The sequence below is a fragment of the Anomaloglossus baeobatrachus genome, chromosome 6 (genome assembly GCF_048569485.1).
Source record: "Anomaloglossus baeobatrachus isolate aAnoBae1 chromosome 6, aAnoBae1.hap1, whole genome shotgun sequence".
Taxonomy (NCBI): Eukaryota; Metazoa; Chordata; class Amphibia; order Anura; family Aromobatidae; genus Anomaloglossus; species Anomaloglossus baeobatrachus.
Genome location: NC_134358.1, coordinates 111233065 through 111241061, shown reverse-complemented (window position 1 = coordinate 111241061; position 7997 = coordinate 111233065). Strand labels below are relative to the sequence as shown.

The window sequence follows — 7997 nt, the reverse complement described above, 5'->3', positions numbered from 1 at the left end:
TATGGATTAAAGTTGACTCAACCTCTGTCCTGTGTCCTTGTGTGTACCACATTGAGCATGGGGAAAAGAAAGAAGACCAAAGAACTGTCTGAGGACTTGAGAATCCAAATTGTGAGGAAGCATGAGCAATCTCAAGGCTACAAGTCCATCTGCAAAGACCTGAAAGTTCCTGTGTCTACGGTGCGCAGTGTCATCAAGAAGTTTAAAGCCCATGGCACTGTGGCTAACCTCCCTAGATGTGGAAGGAAAAGAAAAATTGACGAGAGATTTCAACGCAAGATTGTGCAGATGGTGGATAAAGAACCTCGACTAACATCCAAACAAGTTCAAGCTGCCCTTCAGTCTGAGGGTACAACAGTGTTGACCCGTACTATCCATCGGCGTCTGAATGAAAAGGGACTGTATGGTAGGATACCCAGGAAGACCCCACTTCTTACCCCGAGACATAAAAAAGCCAGGCTGGAGTTTGCCAAAACTTACTTGAGAAAGCCTAAAACGTTTTGGAAGAATGTTCTCTGGTCAGATGAGACAAAAGTAGAGCTTTTTGGAAAAAGCCATCAACATAGAGTTTACAGGAAAAAGAGGTACACGAAGAAAAGAACACGGTCCTTACAGTCAAACATGGCGGAGGTTCCCTGATGTTTTGGGGTTTCTTTGCTGCCTCTGGCACTGGACTGCTTGACCGTGTGCATGGCATTATGAAGTCTGAAGACTACCAACAATTTTGCAGCATAATGTAGGGCCCAGTGTGAGAAAGCTGGGTCTCCCTCAGAGGTCATGGGTCTTCCAGCAAGACAATGACCCAAAACACACTTCAAAAAGCAATAGAAAATGAGAGAAAGCACTGGAGACTACTAAAGTGGCCAGCAATGAGTCCAGACCTGAACCCCATAGAACACCTGTGGAGAGATCTGAAAATGGCAGTTTGGAGAAGGCGCCTTCAAATCTCAGGGACCTGGAGCAGTTTGCCAAACAAGAATGGTCTAAAATTCCTGCAGAGCATTGTAAGAAACTCATTGATGGTTACCGGAAGCGGTTGTTCCCAGTTATTTTGGCTAAAGGTTGTGCAACAAAGTATTAGGCTAAGGGTGTCAATACTTTTGTCTGGCCCATTTTTGGAGTTTTATGTGAAATGATCAATGATTTGATTTTTGTTTCATTCTCTTGTGTTTTTTTCATGGCAAGCAAAATAAATGAAGATAATAATACCAAAGAATTTGTGATTGCAATCATTTTCAAGAAGAAACTGAGTATTATCTGACAGAATTGCAGGAGTGCCAATACTTTTGGCCAGCACTGTATGTATGGATAGCGGCGGCTGTTACCACGCCCCCTACACTAACCAGCTGTCAGTCAGTACAGGGGCGGTTACAGCCGCCATTCTCCATACACAGAGCAGTGGCTGAACCCGAGCCGGCACCACCCCAGTGACTGAAACCAGAACGCTGCTGGGAGGATTGAAATCCATTGCCTCCTGGCAGCAGGGTTTCTTGTGCAGGCACTTGGCTTGTTCAGAATGCTATTAACCCCATATCTGCAGGTTAATAACATTTATCCACTTGATAGGTTCCCTTTAATATCTATGGATGAAGAATGTGGTGTCATAAAAGCTCCTGTAGGTGTAATGTGCCCTAATTAGTGATGAGCGAGCACTACCATGCTCAGGTCTCATTAAGAGCATTTGGACGCTTGGATGGGCACAACTCAAGTACCCGAGTATAATGGAAGTCAATGGGGGCTAGAACACTTTTCTGGGAAATCTTCCAGAAAAATGCTTGAGTCCCCCGCCCCTCCCCCATTGACTTCCATTATACTCAGATACTAGAGTCGCACCCATCCAAGCACCCAACTTCTCATTACGAGTACCTGAGCATGGTAGTGCTCGCTGATCACTATTCCTAACACTTCAGTCCATATAGTGCATTACATGAGAAATGAACAGAGCAATACACAAAACAGCGGTCTAGCTTGTTTCATGCAATCACATCACCCCCCTCTCACATTCTGATACTTACTGCCCACCTCCCCATTATAGAACAGGAGCTGTAGCTGGGAGCCACACGTGGCACGTGGGCCCAGGTTGTGTGGTTCTCAGCTGACTTTCCAGCTTGATGTGTTAGCACCACATTTAGAAAACAACTATGAAGAGCAGGTCTGCAGCCTGTGACTTGTGAGAGTGGAGAAGAGTATGTGTATACTGGTGGAAAGGGGGGGACAAAGATAGTGAGCAGGGGGCAGACTACCATCATGGAACCAGCACATTGCAGAGCAGTTTTGTTGTGGTGGGCTCTTGTTTTGCTGTAAACGTAACTGCATGCTTCACTATTCACCCCAGCAAAACTGCAGAAACGGCTGAGCAGAGGCTGTCACAGTAGTGTGAACACAGTCATACCAGACACCGCACTGACTACTGGGATAGGGACCGACCACATCCTCACAGGTCATGACTACAAAGTGTGTGTGTGTGTGTGTGTGTGTGTGTGTGTGTGTGTGTGTGTGTGTGTGTGTGTCTCTCTTCTGAGATATATAACACACGTGCTGTGCTATTATATATATATATATATATATATATATATAATTTTACATACATATACTGTGTATGTTGGACCCATGATGTATGCTGTGTAATATGCCTTGGAGTGACCCTCGACTCTGCTCTATCCTTCAAGCCACACATCCAAGCCCTCTTCACCTCATGCCGATTACAACTCAAAAATATCTCCCGGATCCGTGCTTTTCTTAACCAAGAATCTGCAAAAACATTAGTGCATGCCCTCATCATCTCCCGCCTCGACTACTGCAACCTCCTGCTCTCTGGCCTCCCTTCCAACACTCTTGCACCCCTCCAATCTATCCTAAACTCTGCAGCCCGCTTAATCCACCTCTCCCCTCGCTACTCCCCAGCCTCGCCACTCTGCCAATCCCTTCACTGGCTTCCCATCACCCAACGACTCCAGTTCAAAACATTAACCATGACATACAAAGCCATGCACAACCTGTCTCCTCCCTACATCTGTGACCTAGTCTCCCGGTACCTACCTGCACGCAACCTTAGATCCTCACAAGATCTCCTTCTCTGCTCCTCTCTTATCTCCTCTTCCCACAATCGTGTACAAGATTTCTCCCGTGCATCCCCCATACTCTGGAACGCTCTACCTCAGCACATCAGACTCTCCACGACCGTGGAAAGCTTCAAGAGGAACCTCAAGACCCACCTCTTCCAACAAGCCTACAACCTACAATAGCCTTCAGCCCAGTAGACCACTGCGCAACCAGCTCTGTCCTCACCTATTGTACCATCACCCATTCCCTGTAGACTGTGAGCCCTCGCGGGCAGGGTCCTCTCTCCTCCTATACCAGTCTGTCTTGTACTGTTAATGATTGTTGTACGTATACCCTCTTTCACTTGTAAAGCGCCATGGAATAAATGGCGCTATAATAATAAATAATAATAATAATAATAATATATATATATATATATATATATATATATATAATATATTACATACATACATGCACAGCACGTGTGTTATATATCTCAGAAGCGAGAGATATATATATATATATAGATTATATATATATATATATATATATATATATATATACACACATACACACACACACTGCACAGCACGTGTGTTATATATCTCAGGAGAGACACACACACACACACACACACACATATATATTATATATATTATATGTGTCTCTCTCTTCTGAGATATATAACACACGTGCTGTGCAGTGTGTGTGTATATATATATATATATATATATATATATATTATATAATATAAATAATTTTACATACATATACTGTGTATGTTGGACCCATGATGCATGCTGTGTAATATATATATATATATATATATATATATACACACATACACACACACACACACACACACACACACTCTGCACAACCCAGCAGACGTGTGTGTAAATATATATATATATATATATATATATATATATACACACACATACATACACACACACTGCACAGAAGGGAGACACGCACACACTAATATATTATATATATTTTACATACATACACTGTGTATGTTGGACCAATGATATGTCTGCCCTGCATGTGTGTGTGTATATATATATTATATACACACACACACACACTGCACAACCCAGAAGGGAGACAGACACACAACCCAGCACACATGTGTATCTATATACACACATATGCATATACATTTCTATCCACCCATACGTATTGCACAGCCCAGGACACTTGCCATTCCCATCCCCAGGCATGTGCCTATGATGCACTGGGTACCTGAGCCCAGTGATGATGCACGCACCAGGCTGGGGGCGCTGATACCCGGGATGAGCTGCCCGGCTGCACACACCAGCATGTCACCTGTCACGACTATCGCCAGCCTCCCATCGTGCTGCAGTTACCTGGCTGTCCCGGGCCGGGCTGCGCTCACACCTCCAACATTGACAAACACTAAAGAGAATGAGCGTCCGCGCACCGCCCCCTCCCCTGACAGCGGCCGTGCAATCCAAGTGGCGGTGAAGGGGAGGCTGCAGCACATCTGTATTACATACTTCAGCAGTACGGCTTACACTGAACATTAGAGAGAATAGAGACCTCTGGAGAATTTATTGTGGCTGCACCTTACTAGACGATCTTACACGGTGGGGTTCAGGGGTGATTTTGGTAGTATAACGGAAATGTCTCCTCCTGTCTGTGCAGTGGTTTCGTCCACCGCCCTCACGCTCGTCGGCACTGAAAAGCAGCCATTATTCACATCGCTGGCGACACCGCGTGGTCAGGCTCGGTAGTGCAATAGAATAATTGGTGGTGATCTAGGAAGCCAAGCACAGAAGCAGTAGGATAAAGGAAAGAGGAGGAAGGAGGAGGGAAGAAGTTGCTGGAAGCACAGAAAGCAGTCCCAGGATTCAGCAATAGTGGGCTAAATAACGCTGTAACCTGCTTTATGTACATGTGCAGTGCGGGCGTGGGGAGGACACACATCACTTCTGTGCTGTAACATTCCCCTTATCTGCAGGACATTAGTCACTAGTCTTCTGACAGGTTCAGAGACCCTGAGAAAGTAAACTGTGAGGACATCACGTGTGCACCCTGGACTCTAAAGCAGATGTGAACTACAAGTCACAGCCTGCCCTGTTCTGTATTTTACCATCTCTTAAAGAGAACTTGCCACTTTACATAAATATGTATTTTCTTTACCCGGTGTAAATGCCGCTGTACTACTGAGTTCAACTTTGGATTTATTTTGTTCCTGTTAGTCAACTGGGTGTGGTCTACAAGCTATTTGACCACGCCCACTTGGCGTAAACATTCATTTTATATACAGGGAAGACTGGGCCATATCTCAGGAATGGAGAGGCACAGGATTAAAAGAAAGACAACACCAGATTCAGGAGAACAGTGACATTTCCACCTGGTACAAATGTACATATTTATGGAAAGTGAGAGGTCGTCTTCATGTCGTGCCAAAATATTCTATAGAACTGTACACAGACTGTAATCACACATCAGTCACTGGGCCCAGAGGGATCACAATCTAATCTCCCCACATCAATAAACCAGGCACAATTTCTTAGTAAGACAACCTATTAGTGTGTCTTAGGACAGTCACAGGCGCCTCCAATTCTTGGCTCAGCGCATAGCAGAAGTGGAGAAGGAGCCATGAAAAGACTGTAGAATAGTGGCCTTGCAGCTGTCTCCTCCTTTGGTTGTTATGTCCTCCCCCTTTGTGTGCAGCCTCCTCCTCCTTAGCTTGTTCCTGCGCCATCTTCCTCAGTTCTGCCTTCAGTAGTTGTTTCACAGCTGCCTGCTTCTTTGATTAGAATGTAGTGCATGACTATTTCTCAAAGCCTGAGTGTAGGCCCCCACATAGCCTCTCTATATACAATGAGCCCCCACATAACCCCTATATACAGTATGAACCCACACATAAACTCTACCTACAGTGTGAACCCTCACAAGGCCTCTCTGTATACAGTGCAAGCCCACACATAACCCCCTATATACAGTATGAACCCCCACATTGCCTCTCTGTATAGCGTCAGCCCTCATATAACCCCTATGTACAGTATGAGCCCCCACATAGCCTTTCTATACCGTGTCAGCCCTCACATAACCCCTATATACAGTATGAACCCCCACATTGCCTCTCTGTATACAGTGTCAGCCCTCATATAACCCCTATGTACAGTATGAGCCCCCACATAGCCTTTCTATACCATGTCAGCCCTCACATAACCCCTATATACAGTATGAACCCCCACATTGCCTCTCTCTATACAGTGTCAGCCCTCACATAACCCCTATATACAGTATGAATCCCCACATTGCCTCTCTCTATACAGTGTCAGCCCTCATATAACCCCTATGTACAGTATGAGCCCCCACATTGCCTCTCTATACAGTGTCAGCCCTCACATAACCCCTATATACAGTATGAACCCCCACATTGCCTCTCTCTATACAGTGTCAACCCTCACATAACCCCTATATACAGTATGAATCCCCACATTGCCTCTCTCTATACAGTGTCAGCCCTCACATAACCTCATAGATACAGTGAGCCCCCACATAGCCTTTCTATACCGTGTCAGCCCTCACATAACCCCTATATACAGTATGAACTCCCACATTGCCTCTCTCTATACAGTGTCAGCCCTCACATAACCCCTATATACAGTATGAACCCCCACATTGCCTCTCTCTATACAGTGTCAACCCTCACATAACCCCTATATACAGTATGAACCCCCACATTGCCTCTCTCTATACAGCGTCAGCCCTCATATAACCCCTATGTACAGTATGATCCCCCACAGTATCTCTACATAGAATAGAAGCCCTCATATAGCCCCTTTTATCCTATATACAGTATGATCAACCACATAGCACCCCATACAGTTTGAGCCCTCATATAACCTCTGTATATGCAGTATGAGCCCACACATAACCCCCTATGCACAGTATGACCACCCACATAGCCATCCTATATACAGTACAAGCCCTTACATAGCCTACTCTATACAGTATGAGCTCCCACGTAGCCTCCTATATACTGTACATACAAACATCTTGTACACATATGAAGAAAAGAGCACATACCTCCCATTTCCCTGTCACTCTGCTCGTGACTCTGGTGAACTGACTCTCCATACAACACACGCTATGATGTTGTGGCGCCCCTGACCTGGTCAGGCACCACTGAGTACTGCACCCATGCTGGGGACAGTACAATACAGGTAATCCAGATGGCTGGCTGGGGTGTGGAACACAGGCGCATAGTGATCAGGCCTCACACATGTACCTAAGAGAGGACCCCTGGGGAACCCAGGAGGGGGCAGAGCCTACGCCTTCACTGGAATAGTGGAGGGGGTGAGAGCTTCCATCTCCTCTCAAGGGGTGTGGTAAGAGAGTCTGGTTGCTAGGTGGCGTAGGCAGACACAAGTGGGGAAGGAAAGAGAGATAGGAGGAGTTAGTTAGAGCTTGGAGCTCGGACTGAGGAGATGTCAGCAGAAAGAGCAGAGATGGAAAAACCCACCAGTGAGTCGGTTAGAGCAGAACTCCATAGGGCTCAGTGAGGAGCAGACCTGTGGGGCTGTTGCTGTCTAACAGCGCCCGCGCAGTGACTACAGACGGGGGAGAACGGTCAACTAGAAGTGCTGCCTGAAAGCCAGCTTCAGCTAGAGAGTGCACGGAGTGGGAAGTACGGAGACTTCTAGAGAGCACCAGGCCCAACCGGGCGGCAGATCCCGAAGCGGGGATAGATTCAACTTTCTTCTGCTAAACCTGCCGGTGTGGGGCTCTTACAGCCCACACCACAACAACCAAAAGCCGCAGCCACGTAACCACAAGTTAGGGCCCATAGGTCATAGGAGGCAAGAGGCTGGAGTGGCCTGGTCCGGGGAACAAGCACACGGCAAAACAAGAAGGGGAGAGAGGCTTGGAGCATCTTCCCTGGGTGACCCCCATAGGGACTCAAAGTCGGG

The 7997-nt window shown here is 46.3% G+C and overlaps 1 protein-coding gene across 5 annotated transcripts in view; it reads right to left on the bottom strand.

Moving 5' to 3' along the window:
* STAU2 (staufen double-stranded RNA binding protein 2) overlaps positions 1-4522 on the bottom strand; it is a 403856-nt gene extending 399334 nt beyond the window's left edge. For 4 of the 5 annotated variants that reach the window (XM_075353165.1, XM_075353168.1, XM_075353167.1 and 1 more), the window contains exon 1: positions 4416-4522. The gene's annotated coding sequence lies outside the window, so the exon portion shown is untranslated. Of the gene's footprint in view, positions 1-4315; positions 4339-4415 lie in introns of those variants that run through there. The other variant, XM_075353166.1, reaches the window with a different exon arrangement.
* Between the last annotated feature and the right edge of the window lie 3475 nt (positions 4523-7997).